The 12,277-nt window shown below is 40.4% G+C and overlaps 1 protein-coding gene across 1 annotated transcript in view; it reads right to left on the bottom strand.

Moving 5' to 3' along the window:
- The window catches only part of kif26ba (kinesin family member 26Ba), a 116,654-nt gene that overhangs the window by 40,819 nt on the left and 63,558 nt on the right, over positions 1-12,277 (bottom strand). The window lies entirely within an intron of this gene.

The raw sequence follows: 12,277 nt of genomic DNA, 5'->3' as shown, positions 1-12,277 counted from the left end.
TAACGTTGTCATGGTCACTTGTCCTGCATGCTGTCCTCTCTTCACCCGTTCTCTGTGCATGTTTTGCTGTTCAAAAGTGCCGATCAAGTGAGGACTTACGTTTAAGGAAGTGAAATTGATGACAAAACCGATGACGTACAGGGGCTGAGGTTAAGGTAATTGGTCAAATTTGCGGGAAAGTTGCGGTGATTGTATAAAATTGCAAGGCCGTGAAAAAATCGCGCTGATTGGTTGAATTTGCGTTGATAGTTGCGATCGCGAAATCGCAACTTCCTGGAGGGACTGGTTTTCACCTATGAAGTAAGGTAAGCTACTTTATGTGGAGTTATTTTGGTGGAAATTACTTCACACTACAGGAATTTAACTCCACTTCAGCAGGGAAGAAAAGATCATACAGCCACTTACAGCAGTGATGGTTGCTGTGCTGGGTTGTGTCCTCTAAGTTAGGCATAGAACAGCTAACTAGCACTGTTTGTGTTATGAGCCACCAGTACTCTTACACCTGAGCTGAATGTACCCTTTTCTGATGTTTCTCCATGTGTTCTTATGTGACATCACTAACCAACTAACAGACTGTGTTTAGCAACCGGCAACACATCCGGGAGGGAAAGAAGGTAGTGACAAACTTATGTGTATCATGGACTGCCTTACAACATACATCAATCAGCCAAACACTATAGGCCCTCCTCTTATCAGGTCACTGCCAAAACAGCCCTGATCTGAATGGACTGAATGGTCATGGACTTCACAAGACCTCTGAAGGTTTGCTGTGTTATCACCAAGGCATTAGAAGCAGATCCTCTACTTCCCTGAAATTGCAAGCTGGGGCCTCTGCGGATAAGACTTGTGGAAGATCTGGAGAATTTCAAGGCTGAGACAAAACCTTGCAGTTGTTTTCATGTTCCTGCCAGCCATCTTCTTCCATTGCTCAGAGGTCATGCTCACCTGCTTCTTTTAAGTGCTCTCCACAGTGGTCAGAGTTCAGCATGGGCCCCCCAGTCTGTGGCCATATAACCCCATATTCAACAAACTGTGATCTGACACCATTCTACCAGAACCAGCATTAACTTTTTCAGCAATTTGAACTCAAGTCTTCACGCCCACTCCCTTCACTCTCTCACATCACTGAGCCTTGGCTGCCCATGACCTTGATGCTGCTTCCCTGGTTTTCCTTCCTTGGACCGATTTTGGTAGGTACTGACCTCTGAAGACTAAGACCACCCCCAACAAGAGCTGCAGTTTTGGAGATGCTGTGACCCAGTCGTATTCAGCCCAAAGTTGCTCAAACTCTAACCCTACCATTTTTCTGCTTTCAACACATCATGTTTGAGGACTATTACAGAATTATCCTTTCCCAAATTGGAAGAACAACTGGACAGCTTTAGTATCAATAATAAATATGTGTATGAAACACTTTTTTCATAAATCAATCACTATTTTTTTTATACAGATGATTTGCTATTAATAATTGAATGGCCTAAAACAATCAAAACAAGGTCGCGTTGTGCTGAATAAACCCAGCTGGAATAATAAGTGTTTTACAAAAATAAAAGCCCAACAGCCCGCTGGTAACTAATATACTGTCACGTAAAAAGCACAAAGGCACTCTAAGACCTATTAATATGCTGCTGTTTATGCACACACATCGCTCTCTATCTGCCACAGACACACACGTGCACACACACACCTAGCACTGCACATTAAGAGGCTTTCCTTTGGTTGCATCATTAAATGACCAAAGGCCATTTAAGAGAGCAGGTTGTATAAATTGTGTGAGTGACTGTGTCTTGGAGTGTGTTTGTGCTTCAGTCTGTCTCAGATGAAGGTACCTGTGTATGAGCTTGTACATTTTTAAGTGTGTCTAAACTGAAATGACACCTGAATACAAAAAAATGAGTGATCATGTTGACCTGGGATACTGTGTCCTGATGTCAGGTAAAGAGTTTCATTGTACTACACAAACACACACACATGCTAAAGCTCGGATTCAGTGTTACGCCCTCTTCTGACCCCAATAAAAGAGCCCATCACATCAGTGAGAGCCTGGGGGAAGGATTCTTCCATTGCACGCTTTACAAGGCATAACTCATAAAGTCTTTCCTCCCAAGAGCCCACTTCCTCGTCATGTGTAACAGTATGAAATGTAAGAGAACTGCCAGTTTGAGTTTGTGTGTATTTGAGGCATAAGTGGGACCATAATGTGATTGGATGTCAGTTTTGTTTAAATATTGAGGGTGTATGTGAAATGACAGCAGCCATGCCCGGGCCTGTTGAACTAAAATTAAATCTCTGTGGTGATAAACACCAAACAAAAACCAACAGATTAATGGGCCTCATCCACAAATATCCTCCAAAGTTCTTACATTTTTTTTGTCATGTCTGCGTAAACTGGAAGCTTATGCATGTTTTTCCTGATTATCACAGGTTAACAACCTTCCAGCACCCAAAGAAAGGGCATGAGACTGCAGGGCTGTATGCACACACAATCACAAGACTGACAGGAGAGGTATCGTCAGCATTGCCCAAAGTAAAGTTCAAACAACAATTGCGTGTTGGACTCCAAATGTAAGAAAAGGTTCAGTCGTCCTGATATGGAGATGGTGCTGCCAAAAGTGAACAACAAACAGGCTGATTTAATTAGTTTATGTTCAACAGCATCAGCAGTGGATATGAAATTCAACAAACAGATTGATTGGATGTTATCACACATTCAGAAACTGCTGTGATCAGAAAAGGGAGCACATACAAAATTACATAAAATGAAGTGAAAAGAAATAATTTGATCTGAAAAAAGTCAGAAACATGAAAGAGTCCCTGATCATGTTTCATGTTTTCCAGAATTTAAATGCTTTGCACATTTTTTCTTAAAGCTGTTGTAAAACGGACATGTAGCTGATTTGTCATTTAAAGGAAGGTTTAAACAACTTAAAATGAAATGAGCTTTTTTTCAACATATACTGTATATTAAAAAAATTATGAACTGCTTAGTGTATTTTCAGAATTAAATATTTTGCAGTTTGGTCCAATTAATGTGATTATGTATGTATTGAGGTGTACAATAAACAGTAATTCTGGACAGCCATGTCAGCACTTAAGTGTGCTCCTCAGTGTTAGTAGGTTTTGTTCTTCTTAGACCCTTCCTGAGAGATACGGTTACAGCCCTGACTGTATTTATCTGTAACTTTTTGTCTTTTGTGTAGACTATGTTTGCGTTTCAGTGAGTGCTCTGTTCAGTGGAACTGTGCCTGTGTGCGAGTGAGCGCTCTGTCTGTGTTTGGATCTCTGTTGTCCGTCCAAAGTTGAGCTCTGTGAGTGGCAGCAGGTACGGATCAGTCAGGAGGGAGGTTGCATGTTGAACTGCTCCGTTTGCTATCATCATTTCATTCAGAACAACAGGTTTTTTCACACTCCTCAGCTTTCTCCACTGATAGCGGGACTCTGCTTTCTGACCTCTGCCTCCAGACATTTCATTGTTGCAACTTATTTCAGGTAATTCCTGAGTTCGAGAAGCAGTAGAGGTTAGTTGCCTTTTCCTTTCATACTTGTTTTCTCCTGTTTTTGTAAAGTAGGTAGTTGGCTTTGTCTATTGTTTTGGACATTTTTCCCCTGAGCTATTATTTGCTTCAATTTGTTTTTATTGCGCTTTGATACAAAAACATTTTTTTTCAGTGATTGAAAAGCTAGTTCTCTCTGGTTTGGACCAGAAAGGAAAAAATATTGTTGCACACCTACCCTCCAGACACATGCTTAACAGATGTCATTTTATTCTTGCTACAACAATAACCATTCACTGGCAAGAGCCACACCATCAAAAAGATGCCATCTGACAATTATTTATCAATTAAACTGGAATGATGATTCTGAATTTGCTGATGTTAAACATCTTGGATTTAAAGGAGCTTATTAGGGGACCAGCCACAGCTCCCAGGCATGATGAATCCCTTTAGGGCCCCATGGTTGGAGGACAGGAAGGAGACAAGAGAAAAGGATGGAAGGGAGAAATGCAGGATGCAAGAATAAAACAGAGGGGGAGGGTTAGGTTTACATTTTTGGGAATGCCTTAAGAGGTACAGTTGAGGTATGATCTTTCTCCCGAATCTTTGCTTTACAAAAGTCATCTAATGATAAGCTTGAGGTTTGTCACCTAAGTTTGTCTCAGTCGTGTAGTTATCTGTGTGTGTGTGTGTGTGTGTGTGTGTTAGTGTGTGTGTGTGTGTGTGTTTATCAGTGTGTGTGTGTGTGTGTGTGTGTGTGTGTGGTCAAATTCACACCCTACTCTCAGAGGATCCTTGGCCTAGTTCCACTTTTGAATCAATAGATGTGGCAAAGTGCCTCTTTAGTGTTCAGTCACATCCATGTAGGAAGAAAACACAGCTAACACAGCCTTTGTTCTGGTGAAAGGAAGAGTTTGAGGTGTCTCAGAAAGGAGTGATGAGTAGGAGTAACGAGAAAGAAATAGGTCATTAATGATTCATAACATTAATAATCTCACATTCTGTCCATCTCTCTTGATCCCACTCTTCCTCTCCTCTCTTTACTGCCCCACCTCCTTAATGCCCACAGACCTTTCCCATCACGCTTTCTGTGTGAGAAACTTCATATTGCTCGATAGAACTGTCCACCCACTCTTTTCCCTGGGTTTCATCCATTCTCTTTTTTCTCATCTGCATCCTCTTCCTCGCTCTCTCTCCCTTCCTCAGTGCAAATGACAAGACAAATCACAGCCTCTTCCTGTTCTCCCCTCTGTTCTTCTCTTCTTCATGCTGCTGTGAATACTGATGCAAGATGGTGAGCTGCTGAAACAAATGGAAGGAGGACACAAGGCTTGAGGAGAGAGTGGTTCCTCTACTTATTTTCTAAAAATGTCTGTATTAATATTTAACTATCTATTGCAAAGAAGAACTGGTTTATATCTGTTCTGTTGTAGAAAGATTCTAAGCATATATGGTTACTTCTTTGAACATACAAACTGCTGACTGTGTGTTTAAACTACACTGACACTGTCTAATATATAGGTCTGCTGATGAACAGCTTAGGGGTTGCTTAAGAGTACATCTTATGACAGATGTTTAGGCAAGGAGTCTTGTTCTACTCATGAGAAAGTGACCTGGCCTCCATAACACTCTAAAAGATCTAAAGCTTCCTCTTCCGCCTCTTTATAAACTACACTCGACACAATAAAGTCTTTGAGCCAATTTCAGTAAAGGAATTCAGCTAAACAGCAGCAAACAAACCTGAGCCGAGAGAAGATTGTTCAATAGTCCCTCACTGCAGTGCTTCATTACTATTGGCTGCAAAATCAATAAGAGACTGAGAGCGAGCTCTAATTGGTTCCCAAAGACTGCAGCAACACACAATGGTGCCAATACACACATACAGAGAGATAGATACAAAAACCATATGGGAATTGCAAGTTCAGGCTTCAGATCAATTTTAATCTTCACTAATTTATTCGTTCCAGAAAAGCTCCCAGTATCCAAAGATCTACGTCGGCTGTTGACTGGAAATACTGCAGAAATCTTTCAAATCTGTGACTAAAATTGATGTGCAATTCAACAAGGATGATCCAAGACATTGCCTTTAAGAAGTATTTTAAAAGAAAAGGGGGAGGAGAAAAGCATTCTAAGTTTGGAGAACACATTGCTGAGCATTTTAAATCAAGTAATTATTCCTGTCCAGTAAAGTAGTGAAAAACATTTGGAGTAAGTTCATAGCACGACAATGAACACAAACACGACTCACTGATCCCATTTTTTAGGTCCCGATACCGATATCGATACCTGGGCTTTGGTATCTGCCGATACTGATACTAGCCGATCCGATCCCTGTATTGATTTAACAATCTCTATTCCTTAATGTGAGGATAGAATCATGCTTTGGCAACTTCAGGCTTTTCTGACTTTGTCGGAACAATTAAATCCAAAAACCTGTATGTTTTTTCACACTTTGAATCAATTTATAGAAGGTTTCTTGCTTCTTTACAGTGGGCTACAGCTCATGTAAACGTCTTCCTTTGGGCTTCCATTATATTTTTCAGCGTGACTACCATCCGTCGAAACATTAGCGCTGCACATGTTGCAAGTTTCCTTCGGAGCTGTTAGCAAAAGAAGCACTCCACCATACTCCACTGGGTAAAAATGCACAGACCGACCGGCGCTGATGACGTAGGAGACGCACATGGCTGTTGTAAACACAGAAAAGCCTAGAACTGAGATGAATAGATCTGCCATATGTATCGGCACTATGTATCAGCCCTTTGTCACCGATATCCGATCTAGCTTTTTGAGTCTGATCTAGCCGATATCCGATACCAGGATCGGATCGATGCATCCCTACCTGTCATGCAAACATGCAACAATCTGCATGTTGAGTTTGAACTGAAAACTAACTTAGACCCTAGTTGAAGTCTTGTGGATGAACTTTTTAAGCTGTAAAATCTAATATTCCAGATAAATCGCTCTACCCTCAGGAGTTTATTTTGTCCGACCCGAGGATTTTGTATGTAGATGTCTTTTACTAAGAACCTATTAACAAAATGTAACTTGCTATTAGGTCTCTGGTGACATTTTTAAGTCCTTAACTGTATGTAACATTTAGTTTGTTGATTTTCTTATGTTATTGTCAGTTACATAAAATCTTGAAGAAGTTTGTAATCAATTCAGCAGACCTTTCAGCATTTGTGAATTCATTGTCTGTAATGAAATCACCAACTAATCCCAGAAAGTGTAAAAAAAAAAATCAGTATGAAGTAGTTTACACACTGCAAGCAAATCACCCATACAAACCCAGAGAGTACATTAGGGGAGAGAGTGTGTGTGTGTGTGTGTGTGTGTGTGTGTGTGTGTGTGTGTGTGTGTGTGTGTGTGTGTGTGTGCGTGTGTGCGTGTGTGTGTGTGCGTGTGCGTGCTTGAGTATCTCATGCCCCAGCCCCGCCAACACTGACAGCATTAATATTTCAGCTACAAGGTGGAACAAAGCGGCCGCTGGATTCCCATAGCAGACTCACTCACTCATTTAGATACAACACACACAGACACCCAGGGAGGCATGAAGACACACAAACCCTGGTGGAAAATGAACTCGCACACTCTCACTCGTGACACGGAGACGCACACAGCTTGTGGCCTGAGAGGGATCGTAGCTTGCTATTAAAAATTGATTAGCTGTCATAGCATCATTTTCTCCCCCAAGGTCAAGTCGCAATCTGCAAGCGTACGAGTGTGAGTGTGTGGGTGTGTGTAAAACATTGGCTGCAGAGATGAAAGAGCTGAAAAAAAACTCCCACAGTCCTTCATTGTCATTCAGATATGGAGAAGAGCAGATAGAATAGGGATAAAGTGATGGTAGAGCAGGAGATCAGACTTTCATTCAATGATCTAGGTAAGAGAGTTGAAGTGCAGATAGGCTTCGGATTACAGTCAAGAAAAGACTAAAGAATGCCAGCCGTTCAAGGGCTCACTTTTTATATTTCACATCCCTCTTCATATGTAAGAACTGTATGTAGATCAGTTCTGATACAGACATACAGATGAAATGTAGCAGACATCTTAAAGAAAAAGAAGGTAGGCTCATGTAAGCCTCGAGGCAACAGTGACATGCATGGCTCATGTATTTATGATCCAGGAACAATGAGAGTCTACAGAGATGCCAGCAGCTCTCTTAGGCTGTTCTTAAGCTTTAAACTACATGACAATACAGTATGCATAAATGCAAAAGATTTCTGTGCTGATGTTTATCAAGTATAAGTAGGGATCATTTACACCATTAGTCAGTCTTGTTTACAGTGACAGGATGTTTGTCTTATCCCCCCATATTGTCTCATTTATACCACAGGAAAATACATAATTACAATTGAATGCTTCTTTTTAGCTGTAGAGGTCCATCATAATCTGCACTGCACCGTGTATTGAAATCAATTGATCACTGTGGCTTGCCTATGAGTCATAGGGCCTGATCTACTAAGATCCCAAATAACGAGCGCTAATTTGCGTTTGCAAATAATAATTTTGCACATGCTATTTCTGGGCGTGTTGCGGGTGATCTACTATGACTGCGTGCGCAAATGATAACAAGTGAAAAAGTGATGCGGAACGCCCTTTAATGAGTATTTTGAGTTGGAGGTCTTTGTGGAGAAGGGAAATAAACACATCGGTGAACTCAAGCAAAGGTGAATGCTGTAGGAAAAAACAGAAGATCTGCTGATAAAATAAACAGATCTATTCTACTCCAAAATGCAATCAGCGTTTTGATGGAGTTTAGAGAGCAATTTGATGAGGCCTGTCCCTGCTTTTATTTTTTACTCTTCCCGTCAACGTTGCACCTTCTGAGCACTCATTCTCTAAGTTAAAACGAACTAAAAACCCCTTGAGGAGCACGGTGGGTCAGGAGAGACTGAGTGGACATGTCATGTTATCTATTGAGAATGACAGAGCAAAGAAAATGGACATACAGTGCATCGTGGGCAAGTCCGCGGAGCTTAAGGCTCCTTCAAACAGAGGTGAGTAGGCCGAGTACTTCATGTTGATTTTTTGTTTGTATGTGAGCCGCTGTGCTAGTTTTACTAAACAGTTTTACTAAACTGATACAGTGGCCTACTGTGCTCTCATTAGTTGAAACAGTTAAAGTGGGTGTCCGAATGATGCGTCGCTATCCGTGGTGCTGAACTGCTTTGAATTTGTGTTGTTTTATTTATTTATTTGTGTTGTTCTCTTGGTTTGTTAGACTTCTTGTCCGTTTGATTGACTTCAAAATGACATAACCGTGTGTAAAAGCTGTAGTAATGCGTGTAAACCCCGCTGTTGCGGGCATGTTGTAAAGTTATGATGAGCTTTGCAGTGACCGCAGCCATGTGTGCGTAACGCTGTGCCAGTTGGCACCTGCCTTTCAAACGTGCTAAATATAGACGCAAAAACACTGCTCACTATCTGCTTCAGGTTTGATAGATCACATTGCGTGTGCTAGATGATTACATTTGCATCTCCTCCTAGTATTTTGCGCGTTCTGATGATCTACATGTATTCTGCATATTCATGAAGGCAAACACGCTAAATGGATAGCGAGTGCTATTTTGCTCATTTGACAGACGCAATCCACGGTGCTCCTGGTTAGTATATCTGCTTTGCGCACGCTATCAAGTTTGCACGTTTTTTATACACGCAAACCTTTAGTAGATCAGGCCCTTAGTGCTTAACAGACAGATTATTGTTCATAAAGGCCAATATTGCAAATTTTGACCAAATTACCAAAGTTACTGCAGTCATGCCTGAGGTAAAAACTTAATTTTCCCGCTAATCCTTTTAACATTTGGGTCTGGCTCAAAGTAGCTGACCAAAAAGGAGACAGACAGAAATATTCATTCTCAAAGAGATATTTTCTTGAAAGATTTAATGACAGTCAGCACATGCAATTTAAACTGGAGGAAGATTTATTATTCCATCATTTATCATCTATAAAACTACTCGTCTATCCAGCTGAGCCTGATATCAGGCAAACTGATAACAGCTTGTGAACTGTACATAAAGCTTAGAACTGATAAAACTCATTTTAAATCCAATCACTAAAAATGTACAGAAAAGTTATCAGTAAATAAGATGTCTGTCTTTATAAGCTAATGATGCAGATCCACTGATTCCTTCAGGAAAAAAAAAGTTTCATGCTGTCTCTGTGGAATTTCTGTGTAACCCTGTAGTTGCTTTGCCAACTGATAATACATCCACGGCTTTATTTCCTCAGCTGATACATCTCTCCCCCTGCAGTCAGGGGTCTGAATGGAAGCCTCCCAGCTGGCTGATTTGATTAAAGAGAGACGGAGCTCACCAACAGCATGTAGAAAAGCAATGTGTGTAGAAATAACAGAAGGGAGTCTGAGGTACAGATGCCAGTCAGATAGATCCATGGAGGGATCTCTTTAATTTGACAACCCTGGATGAAAAGATGCTGAACCGTCTATCTCTTTCTATAAAACACACACACACACACACACACACACCTACACACCTACACACACACACACACACACACACACACACACACACACACACACACACACACACACACACACACATACATACGCACACAGAGCAGTGCCTCTGACCTGTGCAGGTTGATTTCCCCTGGCTTTAGTAGTGATGTCTCAATCTGTTTTCTGCCATATTAACATCGGGGAGAACACTAACCCCCCATCACACCGGCAGACAAGCCCATGTATTCTGCAGGACGTAATGTATTGTACACATTTTCACCAGGGGCTTTGCTGCTTCCTTGACATCTTTCATTGTACACCCTAATCTCATGAATTTGTGAGCATGCAAGCCTGTGTTCATGCGTGTGTGTGTGTGAATGTGAATGTGTGCAAATGCCATTTCAGCATGAGGCCGACCCCCACTGCAGGTGACATTTTTACTGGGGAAATGTCACCATGGCCATTTTCTCCCTATGTGTTTGTATTTGTAAGGAGTGTATGTGTAGGGTGTGTTTGGTTGTGTGTTTGATTAGGTTTCAGAAAATGTTACTGACTTCGTACCATATCCTCTTCCTCATTTTTTTCTTCTACATAAGACCATTTTTCTTCTTTTGCATTGTGTTTTTGTGAAAGTTCATAGTACAATATTACAATAATGATGAAATATCTATATATATTGTGTAATCTGAAATTAGATTATGGAAATCATCTTAAATCTCACATGAGAATCTTTCATTTTTATGTGGGAAATTAAATGCTCTTTTTCCATCATCTGTGAATTGTCTTGTCTAATATACCACCTCACAGCGCTGCGGTTTCAAACATTGAAAATTATGACATAGAAACATTCAGTGTTATTGCTGGTGGTCTGGTTTTCTTTTGTAGCTCATAAAGAGGCATCAAAGTTTATTTTAGTCTATTTACTAGCTAAAAACTCATCATAGTGGCTTTAAATGCCTGGGAAAATAAAGTAATCTACAAAATAAATCTCCACAAAAATAAACTCCATATTACACTAGATATAAAGTTGAATTTCTTCTCTATTTGCCTGAGTTGATGTAGGATGGGCAGTCTGCAAGCATAGCAACAAGAAAACACCATGCTACATTACATACAAGAAAACAACTGGAGTCTTCAACCAAACATCCACGACTCCTCTGATCACACCAGCGTGATTACTGAGAGAAGTCCACATTACTGTGGACCAGCTCTTCCTGGAGATGTAATCAACCAGTAGAAGCAGCAGGCATTTACACGGTGTGTCAGGCCAGAAGAGCTAAACTCTCCTACCACAGCAGATCGCAATGGGATGAAACAGAATCCACAATGATATGAAACAGGATGAAAGACAGACTGTGTGGAGAAGAGTGCTGTGTATATGGTTCATACTGTATATGTGTGATCTGTGTAGACACGTATAATAGCTGTTGTGTGTGTGTGAACGCAATGCATATGTGTGTAAGTATGTGAGTGTTATTTGTCTCCCTGACAACTGAGGGGACATCTGTCACCTCCATATGGAGAGGAGAGGACTGAGGCTCCAAAGTCACAGCACGTGCAATAATTACTAACAGAGAAGGAAAAAAATATGAAACATCTTGACTAAATATAATGGAAAATATTGTAAGACGAGGGATATAAACAATGCTTGTTAAGAAATGAGGTTTTATTCATACAGTTATCTAGATTTTGATAATAGTAGTGATGCAGATTTCTACCTAAATGAACACAGTCACACTTTCATTTCTACCTAAACTCTGTATTTAAGGACTGCTTAGACGATAAATTTAGAATTCAGAAACTAGACATTTTTGTATTTGAATTATTAAAAATGTGCTTTGATGGAGACAGAAAGGTTGAAACAACAAGTAGTAAAGATCATAAGCCAGGCCTACATTGTAATGATATGATTGTGAGGGAGTAATACATTTAAATAAATAACTTAAAAACAAGAAATGAGGATCCATTTGGTATTCAATATTGCCCCCATGTTTTCTGATTGCACATCTTTTAGTGTTTCTGATTTAACTCCACCAGGTATATATCATTAGGAGTTCAATGAACTGACATAGGTGAGCAGGTTTATCCTATTATCTGGTGTTTCATATAAATGTCACAGAACACACACATGACAGATCACCCTACATAGATAAATGGTTACACTGCATGTCACTGAACTGCATCCAGGTGGTGTCTGGATCTTCACTATCAGATGTCTAATAAAGGTGAAAAAGAAAAAAAATGGTGACCAAAAGAGTAATATTGTCTCACATAAATGCCAGCACACACTGACTGACAGATGAGCGATCAAACAAA

Source organism: Notolabrus celidotus, chromosome 3 (assembly GCF_009762535.1).
Source record: "Notolabrus celidotus isolate fNotCel1 chromosome 3, fNotCel1.pri, whole genome shotgun sequence".
Classification (NCBI taxonomy): Eukaryota; Metazoa; Chordata; class Actinopteri; order Labriformes; family Labridae; genus Notolabrus; species Notolabrus celidotus.
This window is presented reverse-complemented; position numbering and strand designations above follow the sequence as displayed.